Here is a 26,962-nt window from a genome sequence, read left to right as displayed (position 1 = left end):
ACAAGCTCAGACGCCAGGATGAACATACCGTTCCTAGCAGCAGTGGCAGTGGGCTACCAAAGGAGGAGGAGGAGGATAGTCAGGGCCAGAATATTCACACCCAGAACCAGCCTTTTCGGGATGCCTGATGACCAGGTGTATGGGAGGTACAGGTTTCCACCACACATCATACTGGACCTGGTGAGTGAGTGGGAGGATGACCTCACATCACCCACCCTGTGCTCCCAAGCACTCAGCCCCCTGGAGAAGGTCCTCAATGTACTGCACTTCTTAGCCACTGGATCATTTCAGCGGACAAGTGCCATAGTGGGTGGGGTGTCACAGGCCACCCAGTCACGCTGCCTACACCAGGTCTTGAACATCATGACTGCACGCCCATCAGTCCGCAGGCACATATACCTGCCCAGAACACCTGCAGAAAGGCATGCTGCCGCCCTGGATTTTTACGCAGTGGCACGATTCCCCAAAGTGCTAGGTGCCATCGACTGCACCCATGTGGCTCTACGTCCCCCCAGGGCATCTGAGCACATCTATAGGAACCGCAAGCACTGGCATTCCATCAACGTGCAGGTAGCATGTAATGCCAAGGGAATCATCACCTCAGTATATGCCAACTATCCCGGCTCCACCCACGACAGCTTCATTTACCGAATGTCCACCCTAACCCGGGACCTAGAAGCTGGGCGGCATGGCGATACATGGCTGCTTGGTGAGTATGTATGCCACTGCACATGCATGCATGTTGGATACTGAGCAAGGTCACAACCTCACCAATGATACCAATCCCCACCTCCACAGGGGACAGTGCCTACCCTCTCAGCCCCCACATGATGACGCCAATTCGGAACCCCACCACGCCACCCCAGGTAAGATATAACACAGCCCACATTACAACCAGGGGCATAGTGGAGCGCACATTCGGAGTGCTAAAGTCACGCTTTCGCTCCCTTGACCGTTCTGGCGGGCAGCTGTTATACGCTCCCCCAGTAGTGTGCAGGATCATAGTGGCAGCATGTGTCCTGCACAACCTTGCAACACGCCGGGGCCTGGCCGTGGACATGGTGGTGGCCCCACATCCCCAACCACATGCACAGCCGCTGCGCATGGGAGGGGAAAGGGCACGGGGGGAGGCAGCCCGTACACAGCTAGTGGCTAATTACTTCACATAGAAATCACACCCCTGTGGAGTGCACACTGCCCTGGCACATTCCATCTGACAATCAATGATGACTCAACCTGACACTGATCATGAATGTCTGGAGAATGAACCGGGAATACCATGTCAGCCTGAGATTGTTCACCTGGAAGTGTCACAATGTGTGCATCCCTACCCACACAGACACCACCAATGCAGTTTTGTGAAGTTACACATTGAAGCAGCTAAAATGAATACCCACTTGCAAAATGCAACAAGAGGACAGTGCCATGTCAGCCAACCCAACCCCAGCACTGCCACACGACACACCGTGCCATGTCATGCTAATTGCAGGTAAACAAAGTAATCCCCACAACATGACATCACTCTCACTATGTACAGTGGCACTATTAGAAACCTGCAACACCTGATATGCTCACAGCAATGCCGGACCAACAACATACTTGAGCACGTAGTACCATTAACATGACATCACAAATGTTACATATTAGTAGTCTCACCACCTGGAAATGCCTGCACTCCCACCACTACCAACTGTGCAGTGTTGGCGCCATGTAGAGTTGTAGGTGCACTGCTGCCAACATGGTCCCCATCTCCAGACTAGAGGTCCTTGTGTGGACTTGAGGAAGGGACCTGCAAATTGGGAGGTAGACACAGAAGAAGAGTTACACATCAATGCAACATGCAGTGTACAACACAACAGCAATATGCACTATGAATGTATACACAGTATTGACTACAGACTGGCCACACAGCTCATGGGAGTCCAACGTCACTGTGTAATTCACTGTCACTTGGGCACACCCTTTGCAAGCCCATGGAAACGGGAAGCAGGAGGGGTGTGTGTGACTCAAACCCAAGCATCTGAACCAAATACATTACAAGCCTGCATGTGCCCAGCCACAATGCAGCGTATGCCCACAGGAACCACGGAAGCCAACAGATCGAAGCCAACAGATCGAAGCCAACAGATCGAAGCCAACACATCGAAGCCAACACATCGGAGCCAACAGATCGGAGCCAACAGATCAGAGCCAACAGATCGGAGCCAACAGATCGGAGCCAACAGATCGGAGCCAACACATCGAAGCCAACAGATCGAAGCCAACAGATCGAAGCCAACAGATCGTCCCAAAAAAATTGGGAATAAAAGAAATCAAAATAAAAATAAAAATAAGAAACAATCAAAAATGGCCATTGATGGGCCCGGGGGGGTTGGGGAGGCCACCCAGGAGGTCCGAGGACAGGATGCACACCAGAACCCACCTGCGTGGATCCTGGGAAGATAAAACACCTCCATGGGCTCATGGCCCACACGGCTACCCTATTGTGGGAGTATCACTGCTGTCGCTATTATCACCCTGTGCAGCTGCATCCGGAGGTGGTTGCACTATGGGAGGCAGCCCACGCAAGGCCCTAGTCTGCTCCTCCATGGCTGCAAGCATGCGGGTGTGGTAGGTCTGGTTCTGGAGGATGAGTGTGCGGAGGTCCCCATGCAACAACTCACGGGATGCCCGGACCTCCGCCCTCGTTGCCTGCATCTCAGCTGAGAGCGTACGGGTGAGACGCTCCAGCTGCTGTTCTGTCCTTTGGTGTGTTGAAGCCTCAAGCTCAACAAGAGTCGTCCTGAGGTGTAGGAGCTCCTGCCTCAGGGCTTCCCTGTGGCCCTGGGACTCAATGGAGATGGCCTCCTGCAGAGTCACCAGTGCCGCCCGCCTGTCCCTGTTGGACCCCAACATGTCCTCCCTGTGTGACTGGCAGATGGAGTCGGTTGCCTGCTCTAGTCGCTCCATCAGCCTTTCTGGGGGGACAATGGAAGTGGCCACCCTATCCATGGCCTGAGCCATCATCTCGGATGATGCAGCCTGTTGGGTAGCCATACCGTAAATGGATTGCTCCCATGCGGTATTGCCGGGTGGCGTACGGCCACCACGTCGGCGGGCACCACACCTGTCTGGGGCAAGGCGAACTGCGCCTTGCTGTGCCGGCACTGCCTGAGGCTGCAGGACTGCATTCCCCCTCTGATCTGCTGGCCCAGGAACAGGATCAGATGTCGCGGAGTGTGACCCTGCATCCGTAACCACCGAAGGCGTAGCTGCCAACACTGACATCCCCATGGAGGGTACTGACCCTGGTGCAGGTGGGTGAGACAGAACAGAATCCCTCCCTGGAACACTCACCTGCGACGGCACGTAGGTCTCATCCGAATCAACACCTGAGTACAGCTCGGGGGAGGTGCAGCCAGAGACACCCCTTGAGAGCACGACCTGCAGCACTTGTGGGTTCTCCCCCACCACCACACCACGTCCCTCACTGGTGGTTGGTCGGCCCTGGGACACCTCCTGGGTCTCCACAACCCCAGCAGTATCAGATGGGTCTTCCCCTGCAAAGACATGAAAACAAAGAAATGGAAACAGGCATTAGCACCATGGCACACATTGAGGGCTGAGAAGCAAGAGAACCAGTACTTGATTGACACATGTCCCACATGACTAAAACCCTCCCATGCATGCACCCTCACTGCGTATGAAGTGCAGGCAAATGGCACACACTGATGACACCAAGATGGAAGATGAACAAATTTTCTGCATGCTGCCTGGCAGTGGCATCACACATTGGCCTGTGATTGGCAGGTGAAACACACATGCCATCACACAGATGGCATGTACCATTGCTATTGAGTGAAGATGGAGAGGAGGGCAGCACCTATTCATTCAGTCCAGTTCCCGCATGTAATAGCTTTTCTAATTCTAACAGGTCAGATTTTTCACCTGGAGCTGCCAGTCTGAAATGGTCAAATTGCACAGGGACATGTGTGTACAAATGATATCCAGGTAACAAAGTCACTCCACTTTACCATACCCATGTCAGACATGTGACTAGTGGACAGCGACATGCCTAGTGAAAGTGGTGGAATGCAAACAAACAGACTGAATGAACAGTGAAAAAGAAGCAAATATGTTGTGTCAAGGTGACACTTCAAGGGCAACTGGCGTGCAGTTGTGCTAGATGTCTACTGTTGGCAGAAGGGATACTGCTATGGCCAAATGCAGCTGCGCAGGAAGGATTGCATGAAGCACATGGCTGACCCATACGACTCAGGCGCACACACTCTCACCTGGCACCCGAACAGAAGCCCTCACACACACACCATGCACATGGATGACACACACATGCATGTGCACTCACCGGACAATGCCTCGTAATCAGCCAGATCTCCCACGCCTTGGATCTGTTCCTCCGTGACGTAGGTCCCAGGGACTGACTCATGTGGAGTGAGTTCCATGTCTACTACTGGAGACCCACCTCCAGTCACTAGAGTTGCGGCATGACTTGAGGCCAGCTTACTCTTTGCCCTGCGCTTTAGGTCATTCCAGCGCTTATAGCAATCATTGGCTGTGCGCCTCACGATTCCAAGGGCACTTACGATGTCCGCAACGGTCTGCCAGTGTGCCTGGCGTTGTGCAGGTGTGGTCTTGGATCCTGCAACAATGACCATCTCGTTGTCATGTCCGGACACATACTCGACAAGTGCATTCAGTTCGTCATCCGTGAAGCTGGGCTTCCTGGACGGGCCAGACTGTGTAGCCGTGTCTGGGGCATCAGCCTGTGCCGGACGAGCACTCTTCCTCTTCCGCTTGGAAGGTGGTGGTGATCCTGAGTGTCCTGCGCCGCTCTGGACACTAGGGGCAGGAGCCCTGGTGGACTCTGTATCAGGAGTGTGGGATTGCACACTCAGCATGGGAGTTGGTGCAGGCATTGGCTCTAGTGTGATGGTGTCAGGGGGAATGTCAGCAGCATGGACTAGGACCGACACTGTCCTGGCTGGGTGTGTGAGGGCTGGGGTGGATGGAGCCGCAGCTGCCCCTGCAGCCTCTCCGCCCTGCCTCCTTGGTGCAGCAGATGACCTTGCTGCCCCAGATCCACGTGGCATGATGGCATCAACGTGCACCAGCGCACGTGTCGTAGCCCTGCTGACCTGGAAGTCAGCCATGGAGTCAGCCAGGTCTGGTGCCACAATGGGCTGGTCCAACAAGGGCTGAGCATGGATGGTGTCAGCCACTTCAGCCTCAACGGGAGGGGGGAGGGGGGGGAGGGGGGGGATGATGGGTGCCCTTGACTGGTCCTCCACACATGGGGGGACAGGCTCACCCTGCAAGTTACGACCACGTCCCCTACCGGATCCACCACGGCCACCACTTGTGGCTCTTCCACCTTTGCCACCCTTACGGAATCCTCGCCTCCCACCCATGGCACTGATATTAATGTGCGTATGGGAGTGGCTGTAGACAATTGTCCTGGGCAATTGGGGGTTAAAGGGGTTGGGTACCAGATGGTAATTGTACCCTAGTGCTCTAGCACGGCTGATTGTAACCCCTGGGGAAGGATGACGGGTCACGCAACGCACAGGAGGCCCAAAAAAGGGAGATGACGTGCACGCAACCCCTCCTAGACCACGTGTGCAGAAAGAAAAACCTGCACTACGCTGTGGCACCCAGTAACACAAGAATGAACGTATGCGTGTCACACGCAGCCTAGAATGACCTCTGAAGGGGTAGGCTACACACGGGGCAAGCACAGAAGTTGGATACGTGCGTGACTCACCGTCTGCCAGGTAAAAGTGCGTGAAAAATGAGCGCGTTTGGCTGGCTAAACCCCCGCCAAAAGAAGATGTGTACGCTGTCTGAGAAGACAGGACAACAGTAGAAGGGGACACTGTTTGAGGGAACAGGCCCAGGTAAACCAGTAAAAGAGAAAAAAGAGAAAAAGCTGTCAGAGGTAACAGGGAATACGAACTGGAAACGCCGTGAAGTAAATCGCGTGTGAAACGACAAGAAGTACAGAATTCACCCACTCGCTCTCCACGAAAAGCACGTACAAGGAAATGGTGTTCTACATGTACCTTATATACAGGCCCACACGTACAGCGTCACTTACGCGGCGTGTACGTTCACCAATCACACGCTTTGTCACTCCTGCGTGTAGATACATTTTCACCAATCACACGCTTTGTCACTTCTGCGTGTAGATCCATTTTCACCAATCACACGCTTTGTCACTTCTGCGTGTAGATCCATTTTCACCAATCACACGCTTTGTCACTTCTACGTGTAGATCCATTTTCACCAATCACACGCTTTGACACTGGGACGTGTCACGCAACAATTTCCTGCACGTGCAGGTGACTATAGGCGCGCATATGCTGTTGACGGGTTTACGCGCTAAGGGCCTTTGCTGACGTGTGGGATTTCACTCCCTATCAGGCTGTCCACGCGTTCACACACGAGAGACCACGCTCCTGGCCAGGAGGCCAAATTACTGCCCCCCAGAGCCCTGAGCACGCTCCCACCTGCCATCTGCTGCTGCCTGACTGCCTGCTGGCCACGTGCCCCACAGTGCTGGTGGGTGGGGGTGTTGGGAGACATGGGTGGGGGCCTGGTGGAGGGTGCCCCTGCACTGGTGGGGGTGGTGGGAGACATGAGTGGGGGCCTGGTGGAGGGTGCCCCTGGTGGCGGGGGGGTGGGGGTGGTGGGAGACATGGGTGGGGGCCTGGTGGAGGCTGCCCCTGGTGGCGGGAGGGTGGGGGTGGTGGGAGACATGGGTGGGGGCCTGGTGGAGGCTGCCCCTGGTGGCGGGGGGGTGGGGGTGGTGGGAGACATGGGTGGGGGCCTGGTGGAGGCTGCCCCTGCACTGGTGGGGGTGGTGGGAGACATGAGTGGGGGCCTGATGGAGGGTGCCCCTGGTGGCGGGGGGGTGGGGGTGGTGGGAGACATGGGTGGGGGCCTGGTGGAGGCTGCCCCTGCACTGGTGGGGGTGGTGGGAGACATGGGTGGGGGCCTGGTGGAGGGTGCCCCTGGTGGCGGGGGGGTGGGGGTGGTGGGAGACATGGGTGGGGGCCTGGTGGAGGCTGCCCCTGGTGGCGGGAGGGTGGGGGTGGTGGGAGACATGGGTGGGGGCCTGGTGGAGGCTGCCCCTGGTGGCGGGAGGGTGGGGGTGGTGGGAGACATGAGTGGGGGCCTGGTGGAGTCTGCCCCTGCACTGCTGGGGGGTGGGGGTGCAGGGGGACATGAGCAGGTGTGCAGGGTAGTCCCCTGTTTTGTAGGCTGCCTGCAGGGGCCGTGGAGGGTGTACAGGGAACACCTGTGAGGACCCACCCAGCCTAATCGCGTGTGACTTCCCACGCACCCCTGTAATACACGTACCCAGCCAAATCGCGTGTGATGATTCCCACGCACCCCTGTAATACACGTACCCAGCCAAATTGCGTGTGATAATTCCTGCGCACCCCTGTAATACACGTACCTGGCCAAATCGCATCCCTGTAATACACGTACCCAGCCGAATCGCGTGTAAAACTTCCCGTGTACCCGTGTAATACACGTACACAGCCAAATCGCATGTGATAATTCCCGCGTACCCCTGTGATACACGTGCCCTGGCTAATCGCGTGTGAAACTTCCTGCCTACCCCTGTAATACACGTACCCTGGCCAATCTCGTGTTAAACTTCCTGCGTACCCCTGTAATACACGTACCCTGGCTGATCGCATGTAAAACTTCCCGCATACCCCTGTAATACACGTACCCTGGCCAATCGCGTGTTAAACTTCCCGCGTACCCCTGTAATACACGTACCCTGGCTAATCGCGTGTTAAACTTCCCGCGTACCCCTGTAATACACGTACCCTGGCTAATCGCATGTTAAACTTCCCGCATACCCCTGTAATACACGTACCCTGGCCAATCGCGTGTTAAACTTCCCGCGTACCCCTGTAATACACGTACCCTGGCTAATCGCGTGTTAAACTTCCCGCGTACCCCTGTAATACACGTACCCTGGCTAATCGCATGTTAAACTTCCCGCATACCCCTGTAATACACGTACCCTGGCCAATCGCGTGTTAAACTTCCCGCGTACCCCTGTAATACACGTACCCTGGCTAATCGCGTGTTAAACTTCCCGCATACCCCTGTAATACACGTACCCTGGCCAATCGCGTGTTTAACTTCCCGCGTACCCCTGTAATACACGTACCCTGGCTAATCGCGTGTTACACTTCCTGCGTACCCCTGTAATACACGTACCCTGGCCAATCGCGTGTTAATCTTCCCGCGTACCCCTGTAATACACATACCCTGGCTAATCGCGTGTATAACTTCACGCGTACCCCTGATATGCACGTTACCCGCTTTGCGTTCCTTGTTTGGCAGCCCTGTAAACTGGTCCAGGGTTAGCGCAGCCCTTTGCGATGATTTAGCGATTTTGATGGCTTTTCCTTGCGCGAGGGCGTTCTTGGGGGCGTTACTGGCGCTGATGCAGGGTCGCTGCGATACTCTGCGCCACGGCTGGTTTGGGAGCCTAAAATCCATGAATACGCTGTGCGCGGAAATCGGTTTTAGCGCACGTGCCTGGCGCAGTCAATCGCACGCGGACACTCTGCGCCAGCCGCTTGCGACACTTTTCTGCGAAATTCTATGAATTACCCTGTTAATATGCTATTTTATCTATTTGTGAATAAATATTAAAATGTAACATAACACATTTTTTTCTTTTGGTAGTTCTACCTTTGAGTTATCGCTTGATCTGGTTGTACCTTTCTGGGCACTTCTCCATTGAAGTCTGTCATAAACTTCATTCACTAATTTGAAATTTGTTCCGCTTGGTATGACCATTGTTTGACAGTTTTTTAAATTTTATTTTATTGGTTTTTATCAAACCTTTAAAATTGGTTACAACATATAAACAAACAACAACAAATAACACACACACAGATTCCGGACCTTCACGTCAAGTCCCACTTCATCGTTTGCATCAAATCAAATAACTTATAGTTGGCCTTCAGCTGTCTCCGGCTTAGTCCATCATTAAACAATGTTCAATTATTGCTAATAGCCTTGTTAAAGGAAGCATCAATTTCAAGTCAGTTCCCTGAAACATATGTGCCCACCACTCGTCTGCACAAAGGGAGGGATGGTTTAAGCTCCAAGGGTCCAAATGAATAGTCCTTTCTGTTTGTAATTTTGTGCAAAATAACACCAAATGTTTGGTAGATTCCTTGGCTTGCGTGCAAAGTCTACAATCCGGATTTAAGAGGACATTGCCTTTCCATGAACATAAACGCTCCGCAGTTTTAAACATATTTAGGCGGAATAGCATAAACAGCCTTCGTGCTTGCGGATCAGGAAACAATAGTATGTAACATTGTAGGCTGTTAAAAGCGCGTGATTCAAGAGGCACATCACTCTTGAGTTTTGCAGCAGCCCTCTGGGTACAAGTTTGCTCCCAGTCGGCCCGCCAGATATTTAATTTTGCCGCAACAGGGTTTTCGTGGAGCATAGCTGAGGTGATATCATATTCTACTAATAGAGCCTCACATCTGTTCATCCAAATTGATACAAAGCTAGAGTTCGCTGGTGTTGCATTATAGAAGATGTCAAATTGTGGGATTTGTGCTCGACAGCATGTTTTTCGAAATAGGCTTGCAGGCCGATTCATGGAATTAATGTGCGCTGATATTTTCAGCGCAAGCGTGCGAATCGCAGTGCCAGTGCGAAAATCGCAGCGAAACCCGCGCACAGCGATTCATGGAAGTCTGTGCGCGTGGAAATCCCAGGATGGACGCCAAAATTCTGCGTGGCGCACGCTGGCGCACACGTCTTCAAACAGCGTACGCTGGTGCACACGTCTTCAAACAGCGTGCGCTAAGCGCACAGCGAAATCGCACATAGCGTGGCGCACACAACAAAAGTAGGAGGAACAGGGGGCGTGACACGCGGAATGGGGAACAATTCGTGAAAATGTGGGCGTCACGGGGGAAGTACAGGAGGCAAGTGCGCGGAACGCCCACACGCACGTTCAAAACACGTGTTCATAGAATCGAACGGGGCTAAGGCGTGCGCCAAAAAAGACGCGCTAATCAGGAAACACGTACGCCGCAGGAAGCAGGCGTACGTGGACCCGCGCAGCATAAAAGTGCGCACAAACAACAAACAAGCACAGACGCCAGGATGAATATACCATTCCTAGCAGCAGTGGTCGTGGGATACCGCAGGAGGAGGAGGAGCATAGTCAGGCCCAGAATTTTTACACCCAGAACCAGCCTTTTTGGGATGCCTGATGACCAGGTGTATGGGAGGTACAGGTTTCCACCTCACATAATACTCGACCTGGTCAGTGAGTGGGAGGATGACCTCACATCACCCACCCTGTGCTCCCAAGCACTCAGCTCCCTGCATAAGGTCCTCAATGTACTGCAATTCTTGGCCACTGGATCGTTTCAATGGACAACTGCTATAGTGGGGGGGGGTGTCACAGGCCACGCAGTCACGCTGCCTACACCAGGTCTTGGCCATGTTGACTGCACGCCCATCAGTCTGCAGGCACACATATCTGCCCAGAACACCTGCAGAAAGGCAGGCTGTCCTCCAGGATTTTTACGGGGTGGCACACTTCCCCAAAGTGCTAGGTGCCATTGACTCTACCCATGTGGCTCTACGTCCCCCCAGGGCATCAGAGCACATCTATAGAAACCGCAAGCACTGGCATTCCATCAACGTACAGGTAGTATGTGATGCCAAGGGAATCATCACTTCAGTATATGCCAACTATCCAGGGTCCACCCACGACAGTTTCATTTACAGAATGTCAACCCTAAACCGGGACCTAGAAGCTAGGCGGCATGGCGATACATGGCTGCTCGGTGAGTATAAATGCCACTGCACATGCATGCATGTCAGATACTGAGTAATGTCACAACCCCATTAAAGATACCCATCACCACCTCCCCAGGGGACAGTGCCTACCCTCTGAGCACCCACATGATGACGCCAATTCGGAACCCCACAACGCCACCCGAGGTAAGATACAACACAGCCCACATTGCAACCCGGGGCATAGTGGAGCGCACATTCGGAGTGCTCAACTCACGCTTTCGCTCCCTTGACCGTTCTGGCGGGCAGCTGTTATACGCTCCCCCAGTAGTGTGCAGGATCATAGTGGCAGCATGTGTCCTGCACAACGTTGCAACACGCCGGGGCCTGCCCGTGGACATGGTGGTGCCCCCACATCCCCAACCACATGCACGCCCGCTGCGCATGGGAGGGGAAAGGGAACGGGGTGAGGCAGCCCGTACGCAGCTGGTGGCTAATTACTTCACCTAAAATCACACCCCTGTGGAGTGCACACAGCCCTGGCACATACCAGCTGACAATCAATGATGATGACGACATAAGGGACAGTCAACTGTCACAACCATACCAGCCTGAGATTGGTCACCTGGAAGTGTTACATTGTGTGCATCCCTACCTACACAAACACCACCAATGCTGTGTCATCAAAAGGCACACTTCTATGCTGCAAAAATCATTACCCCCTTGCAAAATACAAGATGACAACAGTGCCATGTTACCCAACCCCTCCCCAGCACCGCCACCCAACACACCATGGCATGTCATGCTATGTGAGAGCAAACAAAGCAACCCCCAAAACATGACACAAGTGTCAAAGTACAGTGTCCTTAATGGAAACTGCCCACCCACAATATGCTCCCAGTAATGTAAAACTAACACACATGACCAAATACTTACCAACAATACAATGCAGCTACACAACCTCAAACATAGCATAAACATGACAGTACTAAGTTAAAGTAGTGGTAGTCTTACAACCTGATCATGCCAGCACATCGGCCACTTCCAACTGTACAGTGCTGCTGCCACGCAAATGTCCAAGTGCACTGCTTACAACATGAACTCCATCTCCGAAGTAGACGGCCTTGGGAAGACATGAGGAATTAACCTGCAAATTAGGCGAAAGACATGGATGCACAAGCACATAGCAATGCACCATGCAGTGTACAATTCAACAACAATATCCACTAGGAATGTATACACAGTATTGACTACAGACTGCCCACACAGCTCATGGGAGTCCTACATCACTGTGTAAGTCAATGTCACTTGGGCACACCCTTTGCAAGCCCATGGAAATGGGAAGCAGGAGGGGTGTGTGTATCACGAACCCAAGCATCTAACCCAAACTCAGGACAAGCCTGCATGTGCCCAGCCAGAATACAGTGGATGCCCACGGGAGCCACACAAGGCAACACATTGCCAAAAATCAAAAATGGACATGTGGGGGCCAGAGGGGGGGGGGGGGCACCCAGGAGGTCCGAGGTCAGGGTGCGCACCAACAGCCACCTGTGTGGATGTTGGGAAAAAAAACACCTCCATGGGCTCATGGCCTGCACGGCTATGCCAATGTGAGAGAACTGCTGCTGTCGCTATCACCCTCTGCTGCTGCCACAGGAGGTGGTGCTGCCACAGGAGGTGGTGGTGCTATGGGAGGCAGCCCACGCAAAGCCCTGGTATGGTCCTCCATGGCAGCAAGCATGCGGGTGTGGAAGGTCTCGTTTTGGAGGATTATAGTGCGGAGATCCCCATGCAGCACCTGACGTGATGCAAGGATCTCCTCCCGAGTTGCCTGCATCTCAGATGAGAGCAAATGTGTGAGCCGCTCCAGCTGCTGTTCTGTCTTCAAGTTAGTGGAAGCCTCAAGGTCAACAAGAGTCTCCCTGAGGTGATGGAATTCTACCCTCAGGGCTTCCCTGTGGCCCTGGGACTCTATTGATATCGATTGGCGTAGAATCTCCAGTGCCGCCCGTCTGTCCCTGTTGGACGCCAACATGTCCTCCCTGTGTGATTGGCAAATGGAGTCTGTTGCCTGCTGTAGTAGCTCCATCTGCCTTTCAGGGGAGACAATGGAAGTGGCCACCCTCTCCATTGCTTGAGCCATCATCTCAACTGATGCTGCCTGTTGGGTTGTCATACCGTAAATGGATTGTTCCCATGAGGTATTGCCTGGTGGCGTACGGCCATCGCGTCGGCGGGCACCACACCTGTTTGGGGCAAGGCGATGTGCGCCTTGCTGTGCCGGCACTGCCTGAGGCTGCAGGACTGCATTCCCCCTCTGATCTGCTGGCCCAGAAACAGGATCAGATGTTGTGGAGTGTGACCCTGCATCCGTAACCACCAAAGGTGGACTTAACAACACTGACATCCCCATAGAGGGTTCTACCCCTGGTACAGGTGGGTTGGACAGAACAGAATCCCTGCCAAAAACACTTACCTGCAACGCCACATAGGTCTCATCATCCGAATCAGCACCTGCATAGAGGTCTGGGGAGGTGCACCCAGAGGCACCCCTCGACAGAATGGTCTGCAGCAAGATTGTGTTCTCACCCACCACCACACCACGTCCCCCACTGGTGCCCGGTCGTGCCTGAGATTCCTCCTGGGTCTGCACCATCTCCTAAACCTCAACAGCATCAAGTGCGTCATCCCCTGCAAAAACATGAAAGACAAAAAATGGAAACAGGCATTAGCACCATAGCACACAAATAGGCCTGACAAGCTACAGAACCAGTACATGATTTACACATGTCCCACATGACTATAACCCTCCCATGCATGCACTGTCACTGAGTTTGAAGGGGAGCCAAAAGGTAGACACTGATGACACCTACATGGAAGAGCAACACATTTGCTGCATGCTGGGTAGCACTGCCATCACACATTGGGCTGTGAGTGGCATGTCCAATACACATACATGACACATGCCATCACACAGATGGCATGCACCATAGCCATGATACATTCCACAAGTACATCCATATGTCGGTGAATGAATACTGTCAGCCATCCATGTGAGATGGACATGATGAGATGAGAAATGCTACATAGTGTGACAAAATAGGCATGTGCCACACACTGCAACACATCCAGTGTACAAAAATACAGTGATTGCAGGCCAATGTACACATCAATGGTTTGTCACTTCAACATGACAGGAAACAACTATCATGTTCAACATTCAAACAGGCCCCAAAAATTCCTGTGATCAGGCCAATACTCAATTTGCCTGAATGGCCAAATCAATCATCTAACAAGGTAACACATGTGGTCCAATGTGGGGTTCATCAATGACAGAAACATGTCACAAATGTGACAATAGGGCTGAGGAATGCGTAGCAAAAGTGGGAGAATTGAAACAATCAGCCTGAACGAACACTGAAAAATACAAACAATGTTGTTGCAAGATGCCACTTCAAGGTCAACTGCCGTAATGTTGAGCCAAATTACTAATGTGGGCAGAAGGGATACTGTCACACCCAAATCCAAGGGCGCTGAATGTTTTGGATGAAGCACATGGGTGACCCATACCACTCAGGCACACACACCCTCACCTGGCACTCAATCAGAACCCGTCACCCAAACAACATACACATGCATTACACACACATGCATGGGCACTCACCGGACAAAGCATCATAATCAGGTAGTCCTCCCACACCTTGGATCTGTTCCTCTGTGACGAAGGCCCCAGCAACAGACTCATGTTCAGTGAGGTTGTTGTCCTCTTGTGGAGACCCACCGCCAGTCACCAGAGTAGCGGCATTATTTGAGGCCAGCTTGTTCTTTGCTCTGCGTTTCAGGTCATTCCACCGCTTGTAGCAATCATCAGCTGAGCGCCTCACAAATCCAAGGGCACTTATGCGGTCGGCGATGGTCTGCCAGTGTGCCTTACGTTGACCAGGTGTGGTCTTGCACCCTGCAGTCACCACCATTTCGTGGCTATGTGCCGACACATAGCCCACAAGTGCATCAAGTTCCGTATCATTGAAGCAAGGCTTCCTTGAGGTACCGGACTGTGTAGCCGTGTCTGGGGTCTCAGCCTGTCATGCCAGAGCACCCTTCTTCCTCTTCTTTAAAGGTGGAGCAGAGCCAGAGTGGCTTACGCCGCTCTGGTCAGTAGGGGCAGAATCACCGGTGGACTGGGTAGTAGGAGTGTGGGAATGCACAATGACCATAGGTCTTGATGCAGGCATTGGTTGCAGGGTAATGTTGGCAGGGGGAACGTCAGTTTTATGGACTGGGACTGACACTGTCCTGGCTGGGAGAGTCAGAGCTGGGGCGGATGGAGCTGCAGCTGACCCTGCAGCCTCCCCACCCTGCATACTGGGGGGCAGCAGATGACATAGCTGCCCCAACTCCATGTGGATTGGTGACAACAACTTGCACCACCACACGTGGCCTAGACTTGCTGACCTGGAAGTCAGCCAGGGACTCATCCTGTGCCAGGTCAGGTGCCACAATGGGCTGGTCCAACAGGGGTTGAGCTTGGATGGTGTCAGCCACGTTTCCCTCAACCATGGGGGGGGCATGTGTGTCCCTGATTGTTCCTCCACACATGGGTGCATAGGGGCACCCTGCAAATCCCGGCCACGTCCCCTACCGCACCCACCACGCCCACCTCTTGAGGGTCGGCCACCTTTGCCCCCCTTACCGCTTGGTCGCCTCCCAACCATGGAACTGATGTTGTTGTGCATATGGGAGTTGCAGTAAACTATTGTCCTGGGCAATTGTGGGTCAAAGGGGTAGGATACCGGATGGAATTGGTACCCTAGTGCTCTAACAAGGCCTTCTGTGACCCCTGGGGGAAGATGACGGGTCACGCAATGCACAGGCAGCCCAAAATCAAAAATAAACATGCACGCAACCCCTCGTAGACCACGTGCGTGAAAGAATGAACCCGCACTACGCTGTGGCACCCGGAAACACAAAAATAAGCATACGCGTAATACACGCAGTCTACAATGACCTCTGAAGGGGAACGCGACACACGGGGCAAGCACAGTTGCTAGGTACGTGCGGAACTCACCGTCTGCCTGGAAAAAGAACGTGAAAAATACGCATGTGTGCGCGTTGGCAACACCCCCGCCAAAGGGAGGAGACAGGACAAAAGGAGAAGTGAACTCTGTTTGAGGAAACAGGCCCAACAAAAAATCAGAAAAGAGCTGTCAGAGGTAACAGGGAGTACGAACTAGAAACGCTGTGAAGTAATCACGTGTGAACCGACAAGAAGTACAGATTTCACCCACTCGCTCTCCACGAAAAGCACGTACAAGAAAATGGCGTCCTACATGCAGCTTTTAAACCGGCCCACACGTACACGTCAGAGACGCGTGTACACTGCCGCTTTCATCCAATTACACGCGATGACACTGGGATGTGCAGTTTTTCCACGTGTGCTCTGTCATCACGTGCTATGAGGGAAACGCCCGCACGCGTAATGTAACTTACGCGCCTACACACTAAGGGCCTTTGGTCCAATGGATTCGCTTGCGTGTGCTGACGCACTTAGGCGCTAAGGCCCTTTCCTCAAATTACACGCTGACGTGCAAGATTTTCACGTGCCAAATCACTCCGTATCAAGCTGGCCACGCGAAAACACACGGAAGACCATGCTCCTGCCCTGAAGGCCATTTTCCTGCCCCCCAGAGCCCGGAGCACGCTCCCACCTGCCATCTGCTGCTGCCTGATTGCATGCTGCCCACGTGCCCTGTTATTTGGTGCCTGCACATCAGCCATCTGCAGGGGTCCAGTTGCTGTGTCCACCCCTGCTGGAACAGAAGACTCCCGACTGGGATACCATCGCTCCAGAGCGCAGCCACAGGACACAGTTGCCCACCCACGCCTGCCTCGGGTCTCGCCATGTCGGGGCAAACACCATCTGAGAAAACTGGCGACCCCCATCCAGAGGGGCAGAGGGCCACCAGCTTCAGTCAGAAGGAAGTTGGTGTCCTGGTGGAGCATGTCCTGGGGCATTATGATGCCCTCTTCGGAGCATCACGCGCGAACAAGGAAGGACGGGATAGGATCTGGGACGGCTTTGTGGTTGCCATCAACGCGGAGGGGGTGGCAACCCGCAACATCAAGCAAGTGAAGAAGCGCTGGGAGGACTTGAGGTCCAGGACCTTCATAAAGGCCTGGCACCTCATGGAAGGGGGCCGGGGCAGCATGAGTACCATCCAGATGAGGGTCCTGGAACGCGTAGGCCCAGCGCTCCACGCCCAGTTCCTTCGGAGGCAGACCCGTCTGGAGTTGAGCAGTAACTGCCCAAGCATTGCTGTGTGAGACAGGGCATGTTGCAGGGTGCTGGTTGTCTGATACTTGCCTGTATGTGTGACACAGGCCATGTACGTATGTGTGTGTGCAGGGACATAATGGTCATGCATGTGAGACCAGTAATGTGTGAACTACATGGTTGGTGCATGTGTTACAATGCAACATGCGGAGCAGCATGCGGAATGCACACATTAATGCATGCCTGTCTCTGTTATTGGACATGGATGGGGTGTGAGAGATGGGTGCTGCTGTCATGGACATGTATGGTGTCCATGTCTGTGTGTCTGACTTGCGTTTCTGTGACTTGTAAATGCCATGGATGCATGACACATGTCTGTGACAATGTTCAGATTCACTGATGCAGCCTACTCATCCTTGTATCCACTGTGTCAGGGGTGTACGAGGCCAGACGGATGAAACTACGGTGAAGTGTGTGCATGTGATAGGCATGACCCATGATGCATGTGAGTTTCAAACCAGCATTGTATGTTTCAAGAGTCCCTTGGACATGTATGCTAATGTTCATAGCATGCGCCATGCCTGTTACTGCATGTGTTTTGCATGCACTGACCCTTGTGTTGTGGAGGGACATGATGGAAGTGATGTTTGACAGTGCCACTCATCTGCTATTGCTTCCTGTCTAGGGGACCATTGTACAGTACCCTGATGCTTGTGTTCTATGTCTCCCTCTACACAGCGGCTTGTGATGAAGAGGGCGGAGACGGCGCTGTGGAGCAAAGCGGCGGGGATGCCCCCACCGGCCGGCGACACAAGGCCCAGTCACCCTCCCAGAAATTACCATCGTCCGGGAGTGAGGGGACTGGTGCTACGTCTGCCACTATGGCTGCAGCAGAAGGGGTGGGTGAGCCCCCACAGGGGCTTGCAACGGCGGAAGACGGTGTGGAGCCACCCAGGTTGGTGGTTTCCACAGAGGAGGAGGAGGCCGCTACTGAGCCACACATGGGGCCTGGTGGGGGTGGTACCACTGGTGCAAGTGGTGCAGTCCAGGGGCAGGGGCAGGAGGCAGCACAGGTTGCTGTGGAGTTGCCTGTGCATGTCACTGTCGCTGACGCTGTGACTGCACCACCATGCACCAGCAGGGATGCCCCATACCAGGCCTGTCCGCAGGTAGGGGGGATGTCCATGTCATCTGACACTCCTCTACCTGCGGACGAGGGGACCCCTGACCGTATGGAGAAGGTCCTGATTGGTGTCGCATTGCGCACTCGTGACATTCGTGATGATGTGCGTGCTTCCCGGGGGGAGCACGCATGTCATCACGAAGAGCAGCGTGCCAACGTGGCACAGTTGGGAGTGTCCATGGTCGGGGGTTTTGTACATGTGTCGGCCACTCTGGCGGCCCTCTCCTCCTCTGTGGAGACTATGCACCAGTCGTTCTCCATGCCGTCTTCCGGCCCAGATGCCACCAGGGCCCCCTGTGGACCTGCCCTGACCAACGCAGCCGGCTCAGTGGGGATCCCATCCCTGCCACAGACGGGAGTCGGTGGTCAGCAGGGGTGGACACCCCAGCAACTGGACCCCAGCAGATTGAGGATGTGCCGGCATCATTGGCCAGGGCACGTGCACGATGGCATCAGTGGATTCCATCAGCCTGGATGCCGTTGTGCTGGCAGAGGCAGTTGCGTCGTAGGCAGCGGCAGGCTCAACATGGGAAGCATCATGGCTCGGGGCCATCTACATCAGAGGGGCAGGCATCGGCCGGAGGGCAGGAGGACCCTGGAATGGGATTGTCTTCCGTGTGGCAGCGGTTGGGCCAGCGGATAGGTGCGGAGCGGCGGCGGGCAGAGGAGGCACGGCTCACAATGGTCAGGGCGGAGAACTCCATGCGCAGGGCGCTGAGGCAGGCTGAGTGCCTCGAGGGAATTCGCAGGGAGTTGGAGGTGGACATGGCGTTATCCCTGCGAGACTTCGGGGCCAGTGAACAGGCCCGCCTCCAAGACATTGAACAGGAGTTCGATGATGCCCTGGCCAATGACATCAACAAGTGAGCCGTTGGACTTGCCCGCCGCCATTGTATATAGTTCATTAGTGTTAAGTTTAATTTCTTTTTTCTTTCATTTGGGGCGCATGGACTATGCCCCACATGTTTGTATATAGTTAGTAATTAGGTAGGTTTCATTGTAGGTTTCATTTATGTCGTTGGGCTCATGGACCCTGGATTTGCTATTTGTACATAGTTTTACAGTGGATTTTTCTCCTTCATCTTTTTTGTTTTTTCACCATGGAGCAATGGATATTACGCTTTTCTTTCCCTTTGGATTTGCTTTGTTGGACGGTGACTTTGGACACATTTTCATTTGGATTAATTTGGATTCTCATTTTATTTATTTATCATGTTATGGGACGTGCTGCATTTTGATTATTATTGGCATTATTCTGTGTTTTGATTTCATTCCCTTCATTTTGACTTGAATACATTTTTGTTTCTTACTTCAATGTGTGGTCTTCTCTCATTGGTTTCATGCATGTCACAATGTGGGTTTTCTCAGTCATGTGTTGCCATTGTGTGGGTCTGACAGACTTGTACTCATGCGCATACTGCTTATTTGTGATCTATCATGTAATGGGGATTTCAATCTGGAGTGGATGTAAAGCTTGGTTGGGTGTTTGGACTGGGGTGGAATTTGGGTGGCCATAAGAGCCAGGCCAGGGATCTGGATTGTGATGACGTGTTGGCTGGGGGACATGTGTCGGGGCCTGGTGGCAGTTGCCTGTCAATGATGGGGGGGTGGGGGGGCTGGGGGACATGAGTGGGGGCCTGCTGGCAGGTGCCCCTCACTGCTGGGGGTTGGGGGTGCTGGGGGACATGTGTCGGGGCCTGCTGGCAGGTGCCTGTCAATGATGGGGGGATGGGGGGCTGGGGGACATGAGTGCGGGCCTGCTGGCAGGTGCCCCTCACTCCTTTGGGGTGGGGGTGCTGGGGGACATGTGTCGGGGCCTGCTGGCAGGTACCCCTCACTGCTGGGGGGTGGGGGGGCTGGGGGACATGAGTGGGGGCCTGCTGGCAGGTGCCCCTCACTGCTGGGGGATGGGGGTGCTGGGGGACATGTGTCGGGGCCTGCTGGCAGGTGCCCCTCACTGCTGGGGGGTGGGAGTGCTGGGGGACATGTGTCGGGGCCTGCTGGCAGGTGCCTGTCAATGATGGGGGGCTGGGGGACATGAGTGGGGGCCTGCTGGCAGGTGCCCCTCACTGCTGGGGGGTGGGGGGGCTAGGGGACATGAGTGGGGGCCTGCTGGCAGGTGCCCCTCATTCTGGGGGGTGGGGGTGCTGGGAGAAATGAGTTGGTGATCATATTGCAACGTGACATGTGGCTTGGCTGGGGGGCATGCCCATGGTGGATGAACTGCCTGCGGGACATGACCAGGGGTGCAGAGTAGTCCCCTGTGGTGTGGGCTGCCTGCAGGGGCCGGGGAGGGGGTAGAGGGGACACCTGGGAGGACCCACACTGCCAATTCACGTGTAGGACTCCCCGCGCACCCCTGAAATACGCGTTCCCTGCTCTGACAGCAAAATCGTGTGTGAAACTTCATGCACAGCCCAGTAATACACGTACCCTGCTCCAATCGCATGTGAAACTTCCCTCGCACCCCCGAAATACACGTATCCAGGCCAATCGTGTGTGAAACTTCCCTCACACCCCCGAAATACACGTACCCAAGCCAATCGCGTGTGAAACTTCCCGCGCACCCCCGAAATACACGTACCCAGGCCAATCGCGTGTGAAACTTCCCGCGCACCCCCGAAATACACGTACCCAGGCCAATCGCGTGTAAAACTTCCCGCGCACCCCTGAAATACACGTACCCAGCCCAATCGCGTGTGAAACATCCCACGCACCCCTGAAATACACGTGCCCAGGCCAATAGCATGTGAAACTTACCGCGCACCCCTGAAATACACGTACCCAGGCCAATCGCGTGTGAAACTTCCCGCGCACCCCTGAAATACATGTACCCAGCCCAATCGTGTGTGAAACTTCCCGCGCACCCCCGTAATAAACGTACCCCACTCGCACCGGCCCTTTCGCGTGTGAAAGTTCCTGCGAACCCCGTAATACACGTAGCCTGCTGAAATCGCGTGTGAGACTTCCCGCGAACCCCAGTTATACACGTACCCTGCTGAAATCACGTGAGACTTCCCACGAACCCCATAATACACGTACCTTGCTGAAATTTCGTGTGAGACTTCCCGCGAACCCCATAATACACGTACCCTGCTGAAATCGCGTGTGAGACTTCCCGTGAACCCCGTAATACACATACCCTGCTCACACAGGGCCAATATTCCTGGGGTTCACGTGAAGTCTCACACGCGATTGCAGCAGGGTACGTGTATTATGGGGTTCACAGGAAGTCTCACACGCGATTTCAGCAGGGTACGTGTATAACTGGGGTTCGCGGGAAGTCTCACACGCGATTTCATCAGGGTACGTGTATTTCAGGGATGCAGGGGTGTCCCACACATGATTTGGCAGTGTGGGTCCTCCCAGGTGTTCCTTCTACACCCTCCACGGACCCTGCAGGCAGCCCACACCACAGGGGACTACCCTGCACCCCTGGTCATGTCCCGCAGGCAGCCCATCCACCATGGGCATGCCCCCCAGCCAAGCCACATGTCACCTTGCAGTACTGATCAACAACGCATGTCCCCCTGCACCCCCACCCCCCAGCAGTCAGGGGCACCTGCCAGCAGGCCCCCACTCATGTCCCCCTGCACCCCCATCCCCAGCAGTGCAGGGCACCTGCCAGCAGGCCCCCACTCATGTCCCACTCATGTCCCCCTGCACCCTCACCCCCCAGCAGTCAGGGGCACCTGCCAGCAGGCCCCCACTCATGTCCCACTGCACCTCCAACCCCCAGCTGTCAGGCTGTCAGGGGCACCTGCCAGCAGGCCCCACTCATGTCCCACTCATGTCCCCCTGCACTCCCACCCCCCAGCAGTGCAGTGCACCTGCCAGCAGGCCCCCACACATGTCCCCCTGCACCCCCACCCCCCAGCAGTCAGTGGCACCTGCCAGCAGGCCCCACTCATGTCCCCCTGCACCCCACCCCCTAGCAGTCAGGGGCACCTGCCAGCAGGCCCCCACTCATGTCCCCCTGCACCCCCACCCCCCAGCAGGTCCCCACTCATGTCCCCCTGCACCCCCAACCCCCAGCAGTTCAGGGCACCTGCCAGCAGGCCCCCACTCATGTCCCCTTGCACCCCCACCCCCCAGCAGTGAAATGCTGATCTCATGACACAAACCAAAAGTTTAAACTATGTACATCAACGCATGTCCGTCACACACATACACTGGTTGCCATTGCTTGTGTAAACTCACATTTTCACCTGCATCAAGCCAATGAGCGAATCCCACACATGGAACTAAAAAATGAAAATGTATTATGTACATGAAATCAAAAATGAAATGAAAGCATACCAAAATATGAAACATGAAATGAAAAGCATGTGAAAATGATGATTGAATGAAAATGACAGCCAATCCATATGAATTTGAACGAAAAACAGTCCAAAGTCAGCCTCCAACAACGCAAATCCAAAGGAAATGTAAAAAAAAAAAATCCATTGCTTCATGTTCATAACCAAAAAAAAGAGAAAAATCAATCCATTGTCAAACTATTTACAATCCATTGTCCGGGAAAAAAAAAACATTGCTCCATGTCCATAATGCAAAACAAAAAAAAAAGGATACATGATGAAACTATATACAATCCATTGTCCAAGGATGTAAAGGGTCCATGATCCCAACCAAACAAATGAAACCTACCTACCTAAAAATATGACTATATACAAATTTGGGTGGCATTGTCCATTGACCACAAATAAAAGGAAAACATAAAGGAAACCTAACTCTAAAAACTATTTACAAGGGCAGCAGGCTATCCGACAGCTCACTTTTGGATGTCCCGGGCCAGGGCATCATCGAGCTCCTGCTCAATGTCCTGGAGTCGGTCCTCTTCCATGGCCCCGAGGGTTCGCAGGGACGACGACATGTTCTCCTCCAACTCCCTGTGAATTGCCTCGAGGCCCTCGGCCCGCCTCTGGGCCCTCCGCATAGAGTTCTCCGCCCTGACCATCGTGAGCCGTGCCTCTTCTGCCCGTTGCTGCTCCGTATCTATAGCATGGCCTAACCGCTGCCACACGGAAGACACTTCCAGTCCTGAGTCCTCCTGCCCTCTGTCCGATGCCTGCCCCTCTGATGTTGAAGGCCCCGAGCCATCATTGCTCCCACCTAGAGCCTGCTCCTGCTGTCCATGTGCCGTGTCTGATGGTGCCTGCACATCCTCCATCAGCTGGTCTCCAGTTGTGGTGTCCTCCCCTGCTGGGCCAACGACCCCCGACTGTGGCAGGGATGTGAACTCCACCAAGCTGGCTGTGTTGGTCGGGCCAGGTCCACAGGGGGCCCTGGTGGAATCTGGGCCGGAAGACGGTGTGGAGAACGACTGGCGCATAGTCTCCACAGAGGAGGAGAGGTCCGCCAGAGTGCGCAACACATGTAGGGACCCACCAACCAGGTCGGAGACCATACGTTCGTGGGACCCCTCGTCTGCAGGTAGTGGAGAGGCAGATGACATGGCACTCTCCCCTACCTGCGGATGGTCCTGGGACGGTGCCTCCCTGCTGGTGCATGGTGGTGCAGTCACAGGGTCAGGGACAGCGACATGCACAGGCCCCTCCGCGGTGACCTCTGCTGCCTCCTGCCCCCGGCCCAGTCCTGCACCTCTTGCACCAGTGGTACTTCCCCCACCGGGCCCATGTGCGGCTCAGTAGCGGGCTCCTCCTCCTCTGTGGAGACCACCAACCTGGATGTCTCCACACTGTCTTCCGCCATTGGAAGCCCCTGTGGGGGCTCACCCGGCCCTTCTGCCACAGCCGTTGTGGCAGACGCAGCACCAGCCCCCTCGATCCCGGATGATGGTAATTCCTGGGAGGGTGGCTGGGCCTTGCGTCGCCGCCCAGTGGAGGCATTGGCTCCACAGCGCCGTCTCCGCCCTCTTCTTCACTTGACGCTGCATAGAGGGAGACATAGAACACAAGCATCAGGGTACAGTACAAAATACCCTAGACAGGAAGCAATAACACATGAGTGGCACTGTCAAATGTCACTTCCATCCTGTCATTCCACAACCCATGGGTCAATGCACACAACACACATGCAGAAACAGTCCCGGCGCCCCTGTAGAAGGGCCCCTGTAGAAGGGCCCCTGTAAACCAAGATGTTGCCTTCAAAGTCACATGCAGCCATGGCGTTTCAAAGTCACACACACACTTCTCTGGCACACACACACACGTGCACCATACAAGTACATGACATCAGCACCCATTCCTCACCCCCCTTCATGTCCAGGAACAGAGACAGCCATGCTTTCATGTGTGCATTCGGCATAGAGCTCCCCATGTTGCATTAAAACACATGCACCAAGCATGTGGTTCACACATAGCTGGTCTCACATGCATGACCATGATGTCCCTGCACACACACATCCATACATGGCCTATGTCACACATACAGGCAAGCATCAGACTAGCAGCACACTGCAACATGCCCTGTCCCACACAGCAATGCTTGGCCACTTACCGCTCAACTCCGGACGGGTCTGCCTCCGAAGGATCTGGGTGTGGAGCGCTGGGCCTACGCGTTCCAGGACCCTCATCTGGATGTTACTCAGGCGTGCCCGGCCCCCCTCCGTGAGGCGCCGGGCCTTGTGGAGGGTCCTGGACCTGAAGTCGTCCCAGCGCTTCTTGACGTGCTTCATGTTGCGGGTTGCCACCCCCTCCACGTTGATGGCAACCACTACGTCGTCCCAGATCCTCTCCCGTCTTTCCTTGTTGGCGCGTGATGTTCTGAAGAGGGCATCATAATGCCCCAGTACATGCTCCACCAGGACACCAACTTCGGTGGCAGTGAAGCTGGTGGCCCTCTGCCTCTCTGGCTGGGGGTTGCCAGTGGTGCTGGATGGAGATGTGCCCAACATGTTAACCCCAGAGGCAGGAGTGGGTGGGCAACTGGGTCCTGGGGCTGGGCTGTGGAGTGATGGTATCCCAGTCGGGAGTCTTCTGTTCCAGCAGGGGTGGACACAGCAACTGGACCCCTGCAGATGGCTGATGAGCAGGCACCAAATAGCAGGGCACGTGGGCAGCAGACAGTCAGGCAGCAGCAGATGGCAGGTGGGAGCGTGCTCAGGGCTGTGGGGGGCAGGAAAATGGCCTTCAGGGCAGGAGCATGGTCTTCCGTGTGTGTATGCGTGAGCAGCTTGATACGGAGTGATTTGGCACGTGAAAAATGTGCACGTCAGCGTGTAATTCGAGGAAAAGCCCTTAGCGCGTAAGCGGGTCAGCAAACGTACGCGATTTCATTGGACCAAAGGCCCTTTGCGCGTAACCGTGTCTGTGAGGTGTCGCGCACGGGCGTTGCCCTTTCGCGTGTCAAACTTCACGCGAACCCCAGGAATGCACGTACCCCACACGCACAGGGCCCTTTCGCATGTAAAACTTCACGCGAACCCCAGGAATACATGTATACCACTCGAACAGGGCCCTTTCGCGTGTAAAACTTCCCGAAAACCCCAGTTATACACGTACCCTGCTGAAATGGCGTGTGAGACTTCCCGCGAACCCTATAATAAACATACCCCGCTCGCACAGGGCCCTTGCGCGTGTCAAACTTCCTGTGAACCCCAGTTATACACGTACCCTGCTGAAATGGCATGTGAGACTTCCCGCGAACCCCATAATACACGTACCCTGCTGAAATCGCGTGTGAGACTTCCCGCGAACCCCATAATACACGTACCCCGCTCGCACAGGGCCCTTTCACGTGTGAGACTTCTCGTGAACCCCATAATACACGTACCCTGCTGAAATGGCGTGTGAGACTTCCCGCAATACACGTACCCCGCTCGCACAGGGCCCTTTCGCGTGTCAAACTTCACGCGAACCCCAGGAATACACGTACCCCACTCGCAGAGGGCCCTTTCGCGTGTAAAACTTCATCGAACCCCAGTTATACACGTACCCTGCTGTAATGGCGTGTGAGACTTCCCGCGAACCCAATAATACACGTACCCCGCTCGCACAGGGCCCTTTCGCGTGTCAAACTTCACGCGAAGCCCAGGAATACACGTACCCCACTCGCACAGGCCCTTTCGCGTGTGAAACTTCACGCGCACCCAAGTAATACACGTTCCCCGCTTGGCTTTGTGGTTACGAAGCCCTGGAAACTGGTCCAGGGTTAACGCATCCCTTTGCGCTGAATTGGGAATTTTGATGGCTTTTCCTTGCGCGAGGGCGTTTTTGGGGGCGTAACTGGCGCTGCTGCAGGGTCGCTGCGCCACTCTGCGCCATGGCTGGTTTTGGAGGCTAAAATCCATGAATACGCTGTGCGTGGAAATCGATTTTAGCGCATGCGACTGGCGCAGACATTCGCACGCGCACACTGTGCGCCAGCCGTGTGCGCCACTTTTGTGCAAAATTCTATGAATTACCCTGTTAATGTACTCCAAATAATCCTGGCGTGAATCGATATGAGTGATAACTCATATCTTATGCACGCTGTTGTCAGTCCCTTTGGGAGCGCCAAAACTTTACACCAAAAGCAGTTCTCTAAGGACACCCAAAACTCATGAGGACAGAATAAGGCATTTTCAGCCCCGTATGTCAAAACAGGAATTACTTTTTGTTGGTAGAATGCCAGTAATGGTTTTAATGAAAATTTCCCAAATTTCGTTTTGCATTATTAAAGCCTGGCTCGCATGTTGTTTGCACTTCCTTTTTGTTTTAATAGTCCAAGGGGCATCATTAATACACAAACTTATAGTC

General features: G+C 54.3%; 1 protein-coding gene across 1 annotated transcript in view; it reads left to right on the top strand.

Annotated features, from left to right (window-relative positions):
• The window catches only part of ALPK2 (alpha kinase 2), a 535,735-nt gene that overhangs the window by 315,187 nt on the left and 193,586 nt on the right, over window positions 1-26,962 (top strand). The window lies entirely within an intron of this gene.

The sequence above is a fragment of the Ambystoma mexicanum genome, chromosome 6p (genome assembly GCF_040938575.1).
Source record: "Ambystoma mexicanum isolate Mex_15411 chromosome 6p, UKY_AmexF1_1, whole genome shotgun sequence".
Lineage (NCBI taxonomy): Eukaryota > Metazoa > Chordata > Amphibia > Caudata > Ambystomatidae > Ambystoma > Ambystoma mexicanum.
This window is presented reverse-complemented; position numbering and strand designations above follow the sequence as displayed.